The sequence below is a fragment of the Phasianus colchicus genome, chromosome 10 (genome assembly GCF_987193195.1).
Source record: "Phasianus colchicus chromosome 10, bPhaCol1.hap1.1, whole genome shotgun sequence".
NCBI classification, from domain to species: domain Eukaryota; kingdom Metazoa; phylum Chordata; class Aves; order Galliformes; family Phasianidae; genus Phasianus; species Phasianus colchicus.
The window spans coordinates 23,223,070-23,240,114 of NC_143445.1; the positions used below are offsets into that span (position 1 = coordinate 23,223,070).

General features: G+C 39.0%; 1 long non-coding RNA gene across 10 annotated transcripts in view; it reads right to left on the reverse strand.

The window, feature by feature from the left end:
• The window catches only part of LOC149916668 (uncharacterized), a 90,427-nt gene that overhangs the window by 46,949 nt on the left and 26,433 nt on the right, over nt 1-17,045 (reverse strand). For all 10 annotated transcript variants that reach the window (XR_016469802.1, XR_016469799.1, XR_016469803.1 and 7 more), the window contains exon 2: nt 2,832-2,990. This is a non-coding gene — a long non-coding RNA (uncharacterized LOC149916668). The remainder of the gene's footprint in view (nt 1-2,831; nt 2,991-17,045) is intronic.

Genomic DNA, 17,045 nt, shown 5'->3' on the forward strand with positions numbered 1-17,045 from the left:
ACATTTTCACTTGCTCCAAAATATATCTACTTATATGGCTTATATAACAAATATAGCTTATCATTAAAAAATATGGTGCCATTACATTTATAAAACCAAAACCCTAAATTCTTCAGTATAAACTCCTTTGCCTGTGAACTCTATTTCAATACAGAAAAATAATTTTAAGTATGATCATCATAATTTCCTTATGACATACTTTTTAATGAAGGTATAGGAAGAACTCAGTATAAATTCTGAATATTAACTAAACATAGTTTATGACTACAGTTACCTAGATAGTATTTGAAGTAGATGGGTATTGTCTCTGCTTTGTCTGATCTTTGCTATCTCTAACCTTCAAAAAAGGCAATTATTAAAGCTAATGATAAAGTTAGTATTCAGTAAGTTAGTAAATTGCTCAGCCAAATGATATCATACAGGTAAGAAAGGTCAAATAGAATTGAAACAGCATATTTAAGAAGAGGCACAAAGCACCAGCTCTATCTACAAACAACCAGAGAAGAGTAAAATTTTCAACAGCCTCATTGAAGTTGAAGGGAATCTCCCACTGACTCAAGCCAGTCACAGCCTAAGCAGTATGGAAAACTTAACCAACCTAATTTCAAAATTCATGTGCTTGTTGTTCAAAATTATGTGACTGTAAATAACTTTTGTTACAGCAAATGCTTATCCAATTTTATATTGCATAACAAAAGGATATAATCTCACTCTGTAAGATGCTCTAAACAGTGAATTATTTGCGAAGCAGTTCTATCATTACTTTAGTGGCCACTTGCTGTTCTTCAGTCCACATCTTTTTTGTGTCACTCGTTCTATTAAATTGCGGAGTTTCTTTTTCCTAATTGGTTTTTATTTTTCTGAACAAACACATAAATATAAATGCTAAGTCAGTGGTTAAAGCTTGTCTTGCCTTTTCTTCTGAACAGTCAGGGTCTTTACATCAGTCTCTGTAAGCATAACTTTGGAGTATTCACTCAGTTGTGGAGGCCAGACCAGCAGTAACCAATCACTAAATAAAAATATAACAGTGCTGACATACAGCTGTTGCTCCCAGGCCTACCATGGACACAACATCTGGCCCAGACCTTCAGTCCTGAACAAGCAGCAGTGGTTGAACCAAAACACCACGCGGCCACTCTTGCATGGAGTGCCTAGGACAAGCATCTCAATTTCCTTGAGCCCAGAGGTCTTCAGCACAATGACATGGTAACAGCTTTACGAGCAAGCACTATCTCACAAGTGACGGGATATAAACCTGTTTTCAGAGAGCTGCTTGCAGTGCCATAAGTCTGTGTCATCGTCCCTTCCATCAAACTCATGTACACTGAAAGGGCCATGAGATTCATTCAAATCTTGGAGGCTTCTCTTATCAAATAACAACAAATGAAGCTCTGAAGGTCAAATCTTGATTATAAATTGCATCCAAGTACCTTCTAAACTATAAAACTCTTGGGAAAGCTGAGAATCACCATCATTAGATGCCACCCCTAAAAGCACGTAAGAAACACTTGTTCTAGGGAGGAAGTTACTGTTCCGGAGACGTTGCCATTACCGAGTATTTTTTACATCATTTAAAGTGTGCATTTAGCTTAACTGTTGTAAAAAATAGATAGTATTCTTCTGATTTCATAATTACTAGGAAAACTACAAAATAAAATACATGTTTTGGGGGAGACTGAGAACTTGATGTAGTTTATAATCAACAACATTGTTCACAATGACAGATCTGAGTATACAGAAATTATTTCACGTCACAGCACTGGTGCTAACACTTGCTTTTCCACTTGCTTTTCATTACCATTGCAAAGTAGTTTTCATAGACAGTGCTTATTTTAGTCATGGCAGAAACTAATGAATTTTTCAGACTTGTGTCTGGGTTTTATTATACTCCTATACAATCTTTTATTATACTCCTACAAAATCTGGTTTTTATGTATTGTACTATCAAAGAGTGGGCTGAGGATGCCCTTACTTCCCTTTGAATCTTTTTTACAACTTTATAATTCAGAAATTTAAACTTCTCTTTACCCGTTATGAATTGCTAACCTCTGCATCTGGCCTTGGTTCTCCTGTTGGGTCACCGTGAAACAATCTGCATGACGGTCACATCCAGAGCCTCTCGTTTGGGCCCTGCTCTACTAAACAATGTGTAAACAAGGCCGTAAATAATTCCCCCTTTCCCAGAGCCTGCAGTCTGCTATGTTTACAGTACTGATTTCAGTGAAGTAAAAGGACACTTGAGTTAATTCATCTCAAGCTAACATTCATATGCCTGCTCCGTACCGGAGTGTAAGCACGACCTAAGTAGGTAAGACAAGAGAGAACAGAATGGGTACTAAATAAGTGATAGGAAAAGAGAAACTCATAATTCCTCCCTCCACACAGCCGACATGAACGCAGTATTCACAGCAAGAGATCCAGCAGAGAAGACAAGGCATTGAGTGCGAGAAGATGTCAGTCTGAACATCATTCCCGAGAAATCCTTCTTCAAAGAGACAGGACCACCACAGAGCGAATCCCAGCCCTGCTGGATGTGGAAGCTGCTGGAGGATATTGCCATAAGGCAGAACATGTGGCTGCCCTGGTGCCCAGGGAAGACAGCAGCACTGATTGGCTTTGTGCTGTTTGCTAGCAAAATAGAGAGGTAAGACATATGAAAGGGAAGTTTGTCTAGCTGATACAACAATGTACAAGCAGCCAGCAAAAATTGAACACTGCTCTGTTTCTTCTGCAGCTTTTACTTAGTCAGTTCATATTGCTCCATAAATCGCTTTTCTTATTCAATGAGGAAAAAAAAAAAGGTGAAAGAGGACAAAAGTATTTCTTACCTCTCCCTTACGTGGATAATGAGTACTGAGCTGGCAGACCCTGGCATGGAAGTGATCTGACATAAAAGTGTGGAGAGAGCAGCAGTAAGGAGAATACGTTGTGCATGCCCTAAGTTTGCTGTTTCTTCCTTGACCAGATAGGGTTTGAGTGAATGCCACCTAATGCAGAAGAGAGGGAAAAAAGTAAAGACATTGTAATGATAGGTAGATACTGTGTGGACAAAGAGCTTAAAAAAAAAACACGTTTGAAATAGTGTAAAATTGATACTTTCACACAAACAATTATTTCCCTTCATACCATCTATTGCTACAGATAAACACTCCTTGCCAACTCCACACTCACACACCCATTCTCCTGGCCGTGTCCCCCTGGGAATGCTGCAGTAGTAACAGCAGAAAGATGATAACGCTGGCATTTAAATTTGCAGTTACTCAAATTAGCTGAGCTGTTACTTACAATAGAGCAGTAAATACTTAAATGGTCTTATTTTGGGAAGAAATTTCTTGGGACTGTGACAGCTCGGTGCTGCTCTCGGGGCGGGGAGAAGCAGAAATAACCACGTGGTCACTGCTGATCTTCTGCAGGATGCACATCCTTGATCCCCGGGACGAGCACGTGCATGGAGGAACCTGCCTTTTGTCATTACATTTCTATGACAGTCCCTACTGTGACTATGCAGCACCAGAACACACACATACGCTGGGTTTAAGGCACCAGCTTGGGTGCAGCGAAGACAAAACTCACTGGGGCTGCAACATTCACGTGAAAAGCTGGGTAAACCATGGGGAAATTCTTCACTGAGCTCCATGCTGGGGCAAAGTCACTGTCAGCAGCACGTGAGCAAGCTAGCATGAAGGCAGAGTAAGTATATTGTGGCAGTCAAAAGGGATCCTCAGATATCAAGCACTGTGAGACTGGCAATGACAAGGCTGCATGGTCTCTTGTAAAACCGTACGTATAAACTGGTCGTACTGTGTATGACATGATAACAAGGAGCAGATGCAGTTTAAGCATTTATATTTTAACTTGAGGGTGGATAAACCTCTCAACTGAGAGCCACATACTGACAGTCATAAGAAATGGACTGCGTATCTCAGAATACTGAAGGAAAAACTGTGGTTCCTAGTGAAGGATAGTATGAAAGGCAGTAATGCACTGCGTGATTCCAGGCCTCCTCCAGAGCAGCATCAGTGAGCAGCATTGTCCCCAGACCACTAACAGGTGGGAGAGCAGAGGGACCACATACACGCTCCCAGTGCAAACACAAAAAGGAACCACCTGCTGCCACTTCTGTTGGTAAGCTGGCAAATACCCAATAAACACACAAACCTTGTCAGCTTTCCCCCAGGTTTTCTGGGGGAAAAAGTAACAAATGGACAGTAGCAAATACGAGACATCGTAGATACGATGACTGCTTATGGCAGTTCTCTTCTACACATGAACATTTTTGCTCCATCAATTCAGGTAAAATTGATGCATGCTTTATGACATGTTGAAGTACTGTGACAACTCAGAGAACATTGCAGACCATGGATAACTTCAGGGTCTGTAAAATGGTTTGCGTATGCATAGTTTAAAACCATACTTCAAGGAGCTTAACAGAAAATTATAAAGTGACTTTTAATAGGATAACCTATAATTTATATTTCATTAACTACTGAAGTTGAATTTTGATACTGTACAAGTACATTTTTTTCAGCTTTTACTTTCAGCAATCACCAATTTTTTTCTGACAAGTGGGACATCTAATTCAATGGTATTGCTCCCCTGTTTTTAAATAATATTCTGTTTTCCAGAATTGCAGTATGACTGTATGTAGACATTTTTAAAATAACCTAGTGACAGCAATTTCAATCAAAAATAAGAAAAAAATAGAAGACTTTTTTTTTTTTTTTTTTTCCCACTATGAATAACAGCAACTGCAGTAAGTCAGAAATGAGAAAGGCAAAGCCAGTACTGGGATACTTCGGCTTCATTCATATTGAAGTTCATTATGTTGCAGAAGAGTTACATGGGCCCCATGTATAGAAGTTAATACTGCAGTAGATCACCATTGCCATCTCCTGGTAAATAAACCATATAACTGTATTCTGAGGCTTTTTCTAAACAGCCATATATTGTACAACTGTAGAGAGATTACACCATAAATAGGCAATAAAGGATTTAGGGTATTTATTGTGAGACTTTCATTGCATTTTTATTCTTTGCTCACATAAGACCTTTACAAAGAACTGCATTACAGCTGATAAATAGTGGCATTTGTTCCAATGCACTCTTTATGCTGGAAAGAAATACCGCTAGTTATGACTCTGTAAATTAAGGTGAGACGATGGGTATTGTTGAGATTGAAACAAATATCAGGGCTGTTTAAGAAAAATGCACCATAACCAGAAGAGATGCACTCTCAAAGAGAAGGCATCAGTTTCCACTGTATTTTGATGAGAAACAAATACGGGACTGTGATGTGGTAGTCACAGCCAAGACAATGTCAAACAACGCCAAGTCACATCATGAAGTGACAGTTGGGATAATGATAATCTGTCATTTCACGTTAGGGTATTTTTAATCCTTTTATTTTCTTGCTGTTTTCACTGTCCTACCCATTGTTATTCTCTATTCTGCTCCTTCCCTCTTATCTATGCTCCCTTTTGTCTGTCTGCTGCTAAGTTAAACTGTGTGTGTGTATTTTATATATATATATATACATATATATATATATATATATATATGTATGTATGCATTAAGGTACATATATAAATAATATCTCCTTTCCTGCTGGGAGAGGTCAGGAGTAGGCTGACCCCAAAGTCAGACTGACAACCCCACAGAAGTGCTGCTCTGCCCCCCCAGCAGCAATAGGTCCTCCCCTTGCTGTGCAATCATTCACAGGCACAGGAGGAAGGACAAGGAGATGTGTCTACAACTCATTACCCCTCAGAGCAGAGGGCAGTTTTCAATGTGATGTTGAGCCTTGGTAAATCATCCTTTCAATCAAATCAGTAAACAGAGAGAAATGATATCTAACTGGCAATAAATTTCAGACAAATTCAGCAAGAAGTGACAGATTAGTCAAATGTCTATGCTTTATACTGCGGTGTTTCTCTCTCTATTTGAAGATGCATATATACTGTCAGCACTGCCAATTAATATGACATTGGACAGTCCCTTTAACAAGTGTTTGCTTTTTCCCATAGAACAGCACTGAACTTTTTGAAGCCAAGGATGCATCGTGAATCATAAAGGTTGGAAGAGACCTCTAAGATCACCAAGTACAACCGTCAACCCATCCCCACCATGGCCACTGACCATGGCCCTCAGTGCCACATCTCCATGGTGCTTGACCACCCCCAGGGATGGTGACTCCACCACCTCCTGTGGGCAGCCTGTGTCAGTGCCTCAGTAGTCTTTCTGAGAAGAAATGTTTCTAATATGCAAGCTTGAAGGAAGAGTGTCTACTTCAGAGCAGCCTTTGCAGTGGTAACAATCCTGTTTTTTTTTCTTCCACTCATCAACTACACACCCAACACTGCAGTTGATGAGGTCAACTGCCAACCTGAACACAAGGATGATAGATGTGGGAGAGGGTAGAGGTAATTTAGAGCTGCCACAGTGTCAGAAAGAGTGAAGATTAACTGAAGCTCATAAACAGCTGTGACAAGTAGCAGGGTGTAGACACCTGGAGGAAAAAGAATAGCTTGGAATGGGAGTGAGAAAAGGGTCTCGACAGATAGAGTGCTCTATTTTCTCATCAGCTTTGTACCCTCATAAGAGGACTCTTTGTCTTTGTGAGTCTTGGACTCACAAAGGCATTACAATCTGGAGTCCCTAGCAGATTACACTTAATGATCTTAATAGCTATTAAAGCCAAAAGGAACTAGAAAATACAAGCTGAATTATTAGACTGTCCCAGGGGATGTGGAATCAACACGCAGTGCTAATGGCATCCACAGTCGTTGCTATTAGATTGTGCCTAGAAACTTCTCCCTGAAGCACCACTTTAATTATGTATTTATTAATTTATTTTTATTTGCTTTAGCTGTTCCCCACTCTTTATAAATACACGTGCTTCCTACTGAAAATAATAAAATCATCTCAGTGAGTAAACTGGTACAAAACCTGAGCTCTAATAATGAATGGGTAGAATTGGGAGCATCCTTTGAAAATGGCAGGGAAAAATACAAATGCCCATACTGTGGAGAAGGAGAAGATGAATACAAACTAGAAACTGAGATATAATATATTTCATACAATTGCAAATGAAAAAAAAAAAACAACCAACCTAGTATTTGCTCATTCTAAGGGGCTGAGAAGAGTATGCCTGTCTTAAGGAACCTGGGACAAAAACACACTAGCAATAAGTGGGAAATACGATTCCCACCCCCCTCACCTGTGATGGTGATACCCCAACCCCACTTAATTTGTTACGTCCACAGAGCCATTCACTCATCCATCGTCAAAGAAAAATCATTTTACAATATCCAACCAGGCAAGAGTAGGCAATCTACTAGGACACTGCTATCGTAGGCTGGCAAACTTTGGACTCAAAAAATGAAAGTTCAGGGATCCTGCACATCAAATGCATGTAGTATAAGAGTAATGAGTGTTGCAATTAATTGCTGCTGGTGCTGGTTCATGCACTTTTTGATCCCTGCTTACTTGACAGCACAAACATTGATGAATAATGCTTGCCTGTTATCAGCGCATGTTGTAATCAGTAAAAGGGGATCAACTGAAGGAAGATTCAAGTATCATTTTCACTGCTTCTAGTACTAAATTTCCTGTCAAGAAGGAAATAAACTTTGACTACTCTCTTATATTTACATTGGCTATTTCCTTTCAGGAAACAGTCTGACATGACATGCTAGAGTCATTAACAGCAGCTTGACTGGCATCAGTTCCTACAAATCACCCAGCTATAAAACGTAAAGCATGGGGATTCCAAGAGTCACTATGTTTGCAATGGTGTGAGAAGAAACATGGATATCCTCCGCTCTTTAGGGATTATACATGCTGATATATTACAGACATACATATTATATATATATATATATTTATTTATATATATATATATATATGAGAGAGAGTGCACACTTCAGTCTACACTAATAACCACATTCCATTTTCAAGGCTATCCATGCATCAAGAAAGGAGAGAAACTCTCTGATCTTTTTTTAATGGTTTTAAGCTCTAAAAATCAGAAGGTGGAAAATATCCATAAGCAAGTTCTTTGCACAATTCAAGTGAGGGCTGCAATACTGACCTCCCCCTTTCCCCTGAGACTGCATTTTCAGTAATTGTGCTTAAAATATATTTCTGACAGAAAAAGAAGGGGCAGTGAGGGAGGCAATGAAGATAAAATAGTATTTCAAAGACTTACTGAAACACACAGATCAGTGCTGACTGTTCATCTTATCTTTCTATTTCACATTTTTGAGGATTGGGAGTTTACTATTATGCACTGCATATTTTCTTTAATGCGCACTGATGGGAAGACAAAGATTCAAGCATTTACTTTCCAAAAGGAGGACATTTTAATACAGTCTTTGGGACAGATAAGTCAAAGGTACATTCGAGAAATGCAGGAAAACAGAATTGACTGTACTATCTAACAAGACCTATATAGCAGGATTATACTCCATGGCTTACAAGAGTATTGATCTGTGTGTACTCCTCAGTGGTGTTACATTCATTTTAACATTGATCTCCATTTCATTATACCACTGCATCATGCACTCTCAGTGTCATCTGAGTGCCACTCTAAAGTCTGAGTGTCTTCTGTTGCTGTCAAATTCTACCAATACATTGTGCAGCTTGCAATTCAAAATATCAATTCCAAAGCCTATTTGTTCACATATACTCCACTTTTAAAGTAATACCAAGGATCTACCATGTCTTAACCTCCAAAGAAAGTTAAATATATAGTGAAGAAGACATCTGTAAATGATTTTTCTTGGAGGAATTTTTTTATTTTTTTATTTTTTTACTCAATGCATTGTTTGTGTTGCCTTTCAGAGAAGCTTGAAAATACCATTTCTTTCCCTAACGGCTTCTTTCTATTCCATTTGGAAAACATTGATTTTACTTTCCCTTGTGATTCTTATGCAGCACAAGTAAACATGGCTCTGTTTAATATATGTCCAAGTCTGTGCAATGCCATCAAATTCACTATAGCTCTGGGAGGTAAACCAGTCCCTTTGTTGGCTCCTAGCATTGCTACCACACAATGCAAAATATCACGGTTCCTACACATCCAGAGAGGCTACTGGTTTTGCGGATTTGCTCGTGCATGCTTTATTCTTCAAAGCACATGGCTGGGCACCAGGGCCTCATAAATCCTGATGTCAGCTTTAATAACGTGCTGTTGCTCAGTTGGAGTACAGTTAGAGAGATACAAGTATACATGCTCCAAAAGCTAATTGCACAAACTGTAGTGCATATATACAAGAAAAAAATAGTCATTATACATGATGTATTAACAAATCAATACACACGATCCTGGGCTTACCACCAAAACCTCTGCTCCATGTTATGCTTACAATTCTGCCACTCTAAGCTCTGCTGTCCTCAGGCTTACAAATATGAGGACAAAAGCCCATAAAAACCTACAGCAGCTCCCTGCAGGGATTGTCTCCTTCCCTGCTGAATGTGTTTTCAAGATCATGTGCAGACTTGTTAGTCCCATAATTCTGGGCAAAAGACAACTGATCTTGCAGCCAGATAATAATGCCTTCCTGGGGAGCAGGACATCTCCACACTCATACCTCAGCCATTCCACAATAATCAGCCTTGACTTCATTGTGAGATGTAATTCTGTGTCCCACCCTTCGTACTGTTGAAGAAAAGGATAATGTTTACCCATCTGTGTGGAGGAAAACAGCTAGTTTTACTCTCCTATATGTGTCAGAGGAGATGTGAACTTGAAAAAAAACACCTATTATACTCTTCCTGGTTCTCAAATTTTTTCCTCTACAAATTACCTTATTCTGCCTTCATACAAGTCTCCCTCTTTCTTGTCAGTATTTCTACAGTCAACCTATGTTCTCCCAGTCATTCTTCTACTTAAAAAACAGCAATGCCACATTTTACTGCTGCCAATCCAAGCCTCAGCACTTCAGCTACTGCATTGTGGACCCTGATCCAATGTAGAAAGATGGGAATCTTTCCAAGGACGTCCTTAGGCACTGGCACTAGATCAGACACTATATGCAGGGACGGATTTCTCATATCCTTAGGTTAACTTCTAAAAGAAAAAGGCTCTATCCAGCAGGAGAGTTACTTACCAACCTAATATTTCATGCATTGAGCTCCAGAGTGTCGCAAGATGATTTTAAGCATCACAGCAGACAGAGTCATTTCATATAATGAGTTAGTTATTTTAAATTGTTACCTCACTTACCACTGAAGCACCTAATCAGGAAAATAACAAAAAAATATATATATATACTGTTTATGCACTGCTGTACCACAATGCACTGCTGCTCACATCTCAAATTCCTTTTCTTTTCTTACAAAGATTAAACCTCAAGAAAAACAGAGGGCTTTTCTTTGCATTCACTGCCCTTTTTAACTGAATAGAAAGGAGCTGACAGACTAACACTGCAGGAGACATTATTTCACTGAAATCACATATAAAAGATTCAGTAGCTGTGTAAATGTAAACATGGAATTTATGGAAAGGTGTCCATCTTTTTAAAAAGGAATGGACATGCAATACAGTCCTGCAGTTACAGCATTAACCAAAAATTTTCATTCCACCTGCAGCAGTTACTGTTGTGGGCATTGGCTCACCCCGGATACATCATCCTAAGCAAAAATAAATGCTGGCCAATTTCAAAGCCACTACTTGTTAATACGTGTTCAGAGGACACATTCAGCATTTCCTTATTGAGTCTGAAAATGTGTGCAAGGCTATCCACATAAGGATGAGGGCTTGTGGTGGTTTGCATATTCTGCATTAAGATACTGAATCTGCTAATGCCAACCCTATGTCAAAAAACTTGGTCATCTCTGCTGGATAGCAGAGCATCCTTTTCTCTAGGTTGTGCTTAAGTGATGGTGGAACTGAAGAGGAGGAAGAGAAAAAAGGAGATGTCATTTCAGAAATGATTCACTTACAGCATTCTTCTCTTCCCACTTATTTCTCTGAGTATCTGACAATCAAGAAAGGTGCAATTATCTAAAATGAAGAAACTGCAATATTAAAAGAAATAGACTTTTAGTGGAGAGATTGAACATGAAATTTCAAAGGATCATTCATCAATGTGTTGCTTACATGTTACAGGTAATCTCTGAAAATCACTAGAGTTATACTACTGGGAAAAGACAGTGATTAATGAGATCCTGCCTCTGAAGGACACATTTTAGGTGAAAAGAAACAAAAGTAGAACAGACAAGTGGCAAGAGCAAATGAGACTCTCTCTTAATTGTGGTCATTGTAAACTACATCACAGGTGGGTTATAGGACCACAATGTGCTAAAAAAACATTCTGGGATTTCATGCTCTTTTAGTTTGTGAATACAGCAAAGAAATGACCAGGCTACATGGTTGTCATAGCAATGTAAACAGTTATTTAAAATACAAGTCTAATGCTGGGGAAAATTGCACATCCAAGGCTCTAAGCAATAGTGTATTGCACAAACAGGTCCTCCCATACCCACTTTTTAAAAGTCTTAACTTCTGCTGAAGAAATATAACCACTTTCTTTCCATCAGCCTTTGTGTACTTCTCAACTTTTCAACACTTCTTTGAATTTGCAATCTGCCTTCATTTTACTTTTATTACCACTTGTCATCCAACTTAATACATGGATATTTTATTTCCCCTGACTCCACTATTTCAGTTTCAGAACTCTGCAATTGAGAGAGCTGTCTGAAGGGCTCCAACTGAGCCCCGGAGAAACATACACTCATGTCCCACATTTATGGACTTCACTAAGAACTTAAATCTCATATTTAAGTGCAGAAATGAAGTTAGGTGCACATATCCACAACGATGTTCACTGCAAATGAATTAGATCAGTGAAAGCAGCAACAAATCTTTACCAAAATAGTTGCTAGGCTTCATTATGGTACACTCTTCCATTACATTCACAGCTCCCCAGAACCAGAATGACTTTCAAAAGCTAACTCATTAACAGTTATCATAACAACAACTTTTGGATAACAATGACTGTACAGGATTGCCTGGGTAGACATGGACAGCTGCTGCACATTCAGAATCAATGGCTAGCATGATGAACCCTCAGCTCTGCGTTTGGATGTGTGACACTATTATAATAAATAGTCAAGTAGCATTAATTTACTAATTACCTGATCTTCCACTCTAGCATTCAGCCAAATTAGCTCATGACAGAAGGAAGATGCACAAAGACAAAAGGAGAGAAACAGGAGAACAAACTGAGGTGAAGCTTTCAGCATTTTCAAAGCTCTCCCCCAGTGCACCACTAACACTTGTCACCAGAAGGAAAGGGAAAGCTCTTTTCTTTTCCTGTGAAACCACAGGTCTCAGGTATTCCTTTGTTTGGGTGTAAACAAAAAGCAACTCAAGTCACTGATTGGAATTTCCGAGGTATAAGACCAAATAAAGAAAGGGAGCATTTCCTCCTATAACAACTGCATCCCATCCCTTGGATTGTTGCTTTTCTTCTCCTTCTTGGAGTGATGCAGCATAAAAAATGGCTGTGTGCTGGGCCAGCCCCTCTGGGAGTCTGCACCCTGCACACCCATGCATAGCATGCTCAGAGCAGCAGGTACTGAGAACAATTCTCACCCCCAGCACTGAAGGAAGCAGAGCTGGTTTGGAGAAAGAATTAAAACCAAAGCAAAGAATATCATTACAGCAGTGCTAACTGCTCCTGCTCTTTTTAATGTGGTGTTGGCATTTTCATTATAAACTCATATTTCCAGGTTTTATAACTCAACAATAAAAAGTTGCTGAGGGCTAAATATTGGCAAGCAGCTCTGCTCGCCAAAAAATGAAGTATTTCCACAGCGTGGAGGGAGGGCAAGAGTCTCCACCTCTGCTTATTTCACTGGGAAAGCAACTCTAACATCATCAGTTCTATACCAACAGGCAGCCTCTACCAGAGCCTTTGCACGATGTGCCAGAAGGCTTGTAGCCACATGCAGTTGCAAGCACAGCTCGCATCTCCTAAGTCCAGAAGCAAAAGATCAAATTTCCCCCAAACATCAGCTATGATATTTTCTTCTTGTCTTAGATTTTGATCCAAAAAAAGAAAAAAAAAAAAATTATATCCCACTGATGCTACTCACCATAACCCTCCAGGTATTAAATGGAGGGTTGTAAGAAGCAGAGCCAGTACTCTGCAGGATGGATCACAGTGCTGGTCTGGGAGCTGAGTGCTCCTTGTAACAGAAAGAAGAAAAACAAGAAGTATTGCTAAAGTGACACGCGTTCTTGTGTGAATAGGGAAGGTTTCATTTAAAAAGTTAGAGACAAATAGAACAGCCTCCACTTTTTTCACACTTTCATGTGGAAAGTGTAACTATACATATCCATATATTTTTTTAAGAATCCAACTCTGTGACCTTACTATGGCCTTATCACTCTACTGCGATAAAAAATGAAATACAGCGAAATAACATCTAGCAGAAATAACACAAAGACAGAACTAGAAACTGCTGTCACCTCACACCCATTCCCTCTCTTTTCTTACAGCTCAGTGCTCACATCTGCATGAATGGCTCTCAAAGTTAACAGCTTTATATCAGAACTATACTATTTTAGACACGCTATTTATAAGCTGCTTTTTAATGTAAAATTAGAATTTCACAGAAAGAAAAAAAAAAAAGCAACACCAAAAACAACAACAAATCAAGATTTTACTAAGAAGAATATTATGCCAGGAAAAAAAATAAGAAAACAAATGCAGGCTATACTTCATCCAAGGCTCTGCCTTGTTAAAGATCTAAGTGGTGTATACATGTCTTTGTGGTGTGATGCAGTGGTTACCATGGAAATTCTTATTTTTTTTTAAAGTTTAGGGAAGACAATGCAGTCACACACGTAAATAACCTGAATCTCTGGCAGGCTAAATTGTACAGTGGCAGACTAGAATACATTTATATGGCTTTTTTTTTTCTTGTAAGCAGATATTAGACTCTAATAAGTCTTCATGAAGAAAATTTTTTAAGATAGTGATTGTAGTTTTTAACTGGACATGGTCCTGGCTGATATTAAATTACATAACCTTTCATGTGTCATAATCTATGGGTCCTGAAAGAGTGATCCAAGGTGGGGTAGATGAGAGTTTCCTGGAGCATTTCTTGTGCTAAAAGTCGAGATTTTTTTTCTTTTTTTTTTTTTTTCTAAGTTTTGCAGGAACATCACTGTAGATGTTTACACCATGAAGATTCTTAACAGCTTAGATAACACAATCAGAAATTTAGCTTGGAAAAAGCATCAGCCATAGGCCTGTCTGGTGGATCTCATACATATGTGCTAGCCTGGAAACCAGAAAATTCACTTATGTCTTGATTAGGGGAAGAAAAAAAAAAAAGAAAAAATAATATTCTTAAATTTGAATATACATACATATATTTTGTGAGAAGCGCTTGATAACATACCAGTGCCTGTACTGGGCCTGACCAAAGCTCCAGGTAACACAATATCTTATCTCCAGCAATGGACGAAACAAGATAGCCATGAAAGAGACTCAGCACAGGGCAGATAGGGATGAAATACTCCAGCCAGGCGCTCCCCAGCCTCCAGCCGTTTACACTTCACAGACATCCTGGGCAGGCAGTTTCTACTCTGCTCAGCAGCCTCTCTGGATTTATTTCCGTAAGCTTGTCCTTGAAGCCCAATAACCTTTCAGCTTTTTCAGCATCCCAGGGCAAGAAGTCACAGGACTGAGCCTCTGCAGTAGTCATTACAATATCGTAATAAATGTAATGCTGCTTTGATGAAAGGCTAAATGACTAACTCAGCTAATGATTGAACAGAAATAATATGCTATGTACAGTCAAAGGTGGGTTTAAAATGCTTGAACAAGATGAATGGAGGAAGTCAGTGAAAGGGCGTATTTAGCTGAGTGGCTTTTAAAGTCTCTTCTCTAGGATAATAGATCATACCTTATGAGCAAGTTCTTGGAGAAACCAGCAACACAGCTCTCAACAAAGCTAATAAACTGAAGCTACTTTCCCTAGACCTCTTGCTTTGTCAAGGACAGAGATTACTACTTAGAATTTTGCAGTGAAAGAATATCATCTCATGTCTTGATTTCCCTTATAATGGGCAAACAGGATCTCTCCACAATGATGTTAAGCTCATTAGGATGAATATGGCACCCCCGGACCCCTACCTATCTTTTAACCCGGTGCACATAGGTGTAGCTCTGTTGATGAACAAAAAGATTGTCCCCACTTGAAGATCTGACCACTTCCAATTCATAAAGGTTTGAAAATGAATTTGAAAGTAACACATCTTTCAACGTTATATAACTGAATTTCTATGCAAGCCATGTGAAATACGGGAAGACAGCCTTTTTTCTGTCCTCACAAAGCCTGTCACCCTGACTGCTGTGTGAGAGATTTTTAAAGAAACAGACCAGCAAAGGATATCTCACTATTCTGTATTTTATGGGGAGAATAACACATTCCTTCCAACTGTCCTTATTAATTTATAAACAGCCATGATCCTAGGTTGTTCTGGTCATTCCAGTTTATGATCAGAATAAAATTATTCTCAATTGAGAGAAAAAAATACCTCTGCTCCAAAGCTTCATAATAAGTGATAAGTGTTCACTGGACAGTAATTATGTCTTTAAATTTTTCCTATGCTGTTCCAGTGGGTTTTTTTTTTTTTTTTTGCTTTTTTTTTTTTTAATATCAGCTTTTTAATTAAGCTTTAATCTTCACAGCACTAAACTAAATTAAAAGTATCTTTATAGTGTTGCTTTGGTGACTAGCAGAAGGAGGAAAATTACCTTATCTGTTTTTTCACCATGTTGCAACTGTAAACATCTCAGTTGTGGTTTTTAATCTACTCACTTCCACTCAAAAATAAGAATTAAAAAAGCAGTCACACCGAAACCAGTTATCACTGCTGGAGCCATAAAGGGCCCACAGTCGTCCAGCAGGATCTCACTGTGCAGCCAGGAACACTTTGCTCAGAGATTTAAATACAAACTAATTAAGCAGGACGCAAATGAGGCAGACCTGAGTGAAACAGCGGTATCCATCAAAGGAAGTCCCCACCTTCTTACCCTCTGGTTCTTTCAGCAAAGAAGCTGTAATATGGCAAGTTATATATATCTCCAAATGAGGTTCCTGAAGCTTCCTGCACATACACACACATCTTTAAAATCTATCTGCTATTCTTCTGCAAAATCATTGCCCCATTTTCTATCTGGACAAAATATCACACAACAAATGGAAGTGACCCAATTCATTGCCTAAATACGACCTCATATTATAACAGAAATTGGCTCGAGACATAAAAACACCTGCAATAACTGAAACGCCCATGCAGCTCAAGCAATAAGCTGTGGAACGTGTAAGAGGAAGCAAGTTATTAGACCTTTCTTTTAGTATGATCAGAACTGATCGCTAATCAAAACTGTGATAAGCGCTTCTCACTTTCAGAGGGAAAAAAGAAATGTTTCAGAAGATCACCTTACAAAATGTTACAAGCCCACAGGGTACTGGCGACAGCAGCCCAAGCTTCTGCTGCCTCTTTGGGAGCAACCCTCTGGTCTGAGCAGCAGATAGCTATGTCATCACACTGATGTGTGTATCAGCATCATCTGAAGGCACAGCAGGACATCGCGCATCTGTACAGATAAGCTTATCCAGCCACAGGACATAAAACAGCATACATCCCATTGCCCTGGCTCGGCTGCTGATGCAAATCCTTCCTCACCAAAATCCTTTCCTCCAGTTCTCATTTAAAAGGAACAAACATCCAGAGCCTGACAGTTTTGGAGAGAGGACAGACTGCAGGCAAAGCGCTATGGAAAAATCCTTGCACGTGCACAGCTGGCTTTTTTAATGTTTTAAAAAAAAAAAAAAAAAAAGAAAGAAAAAGAAAAAGAAAAAGGTTCAGGTAATGAAAGGGCTTTAAAACGTGCAGAAGTCCACAAAAAAGCCATTCTACAGATTGCAACTTGCATTGAATTTTCTACTTATTTCCCACTAAATCAACATGAAACATCAAAGCCCATAAACCTAAGGCATATAATAAAATGTTGTCG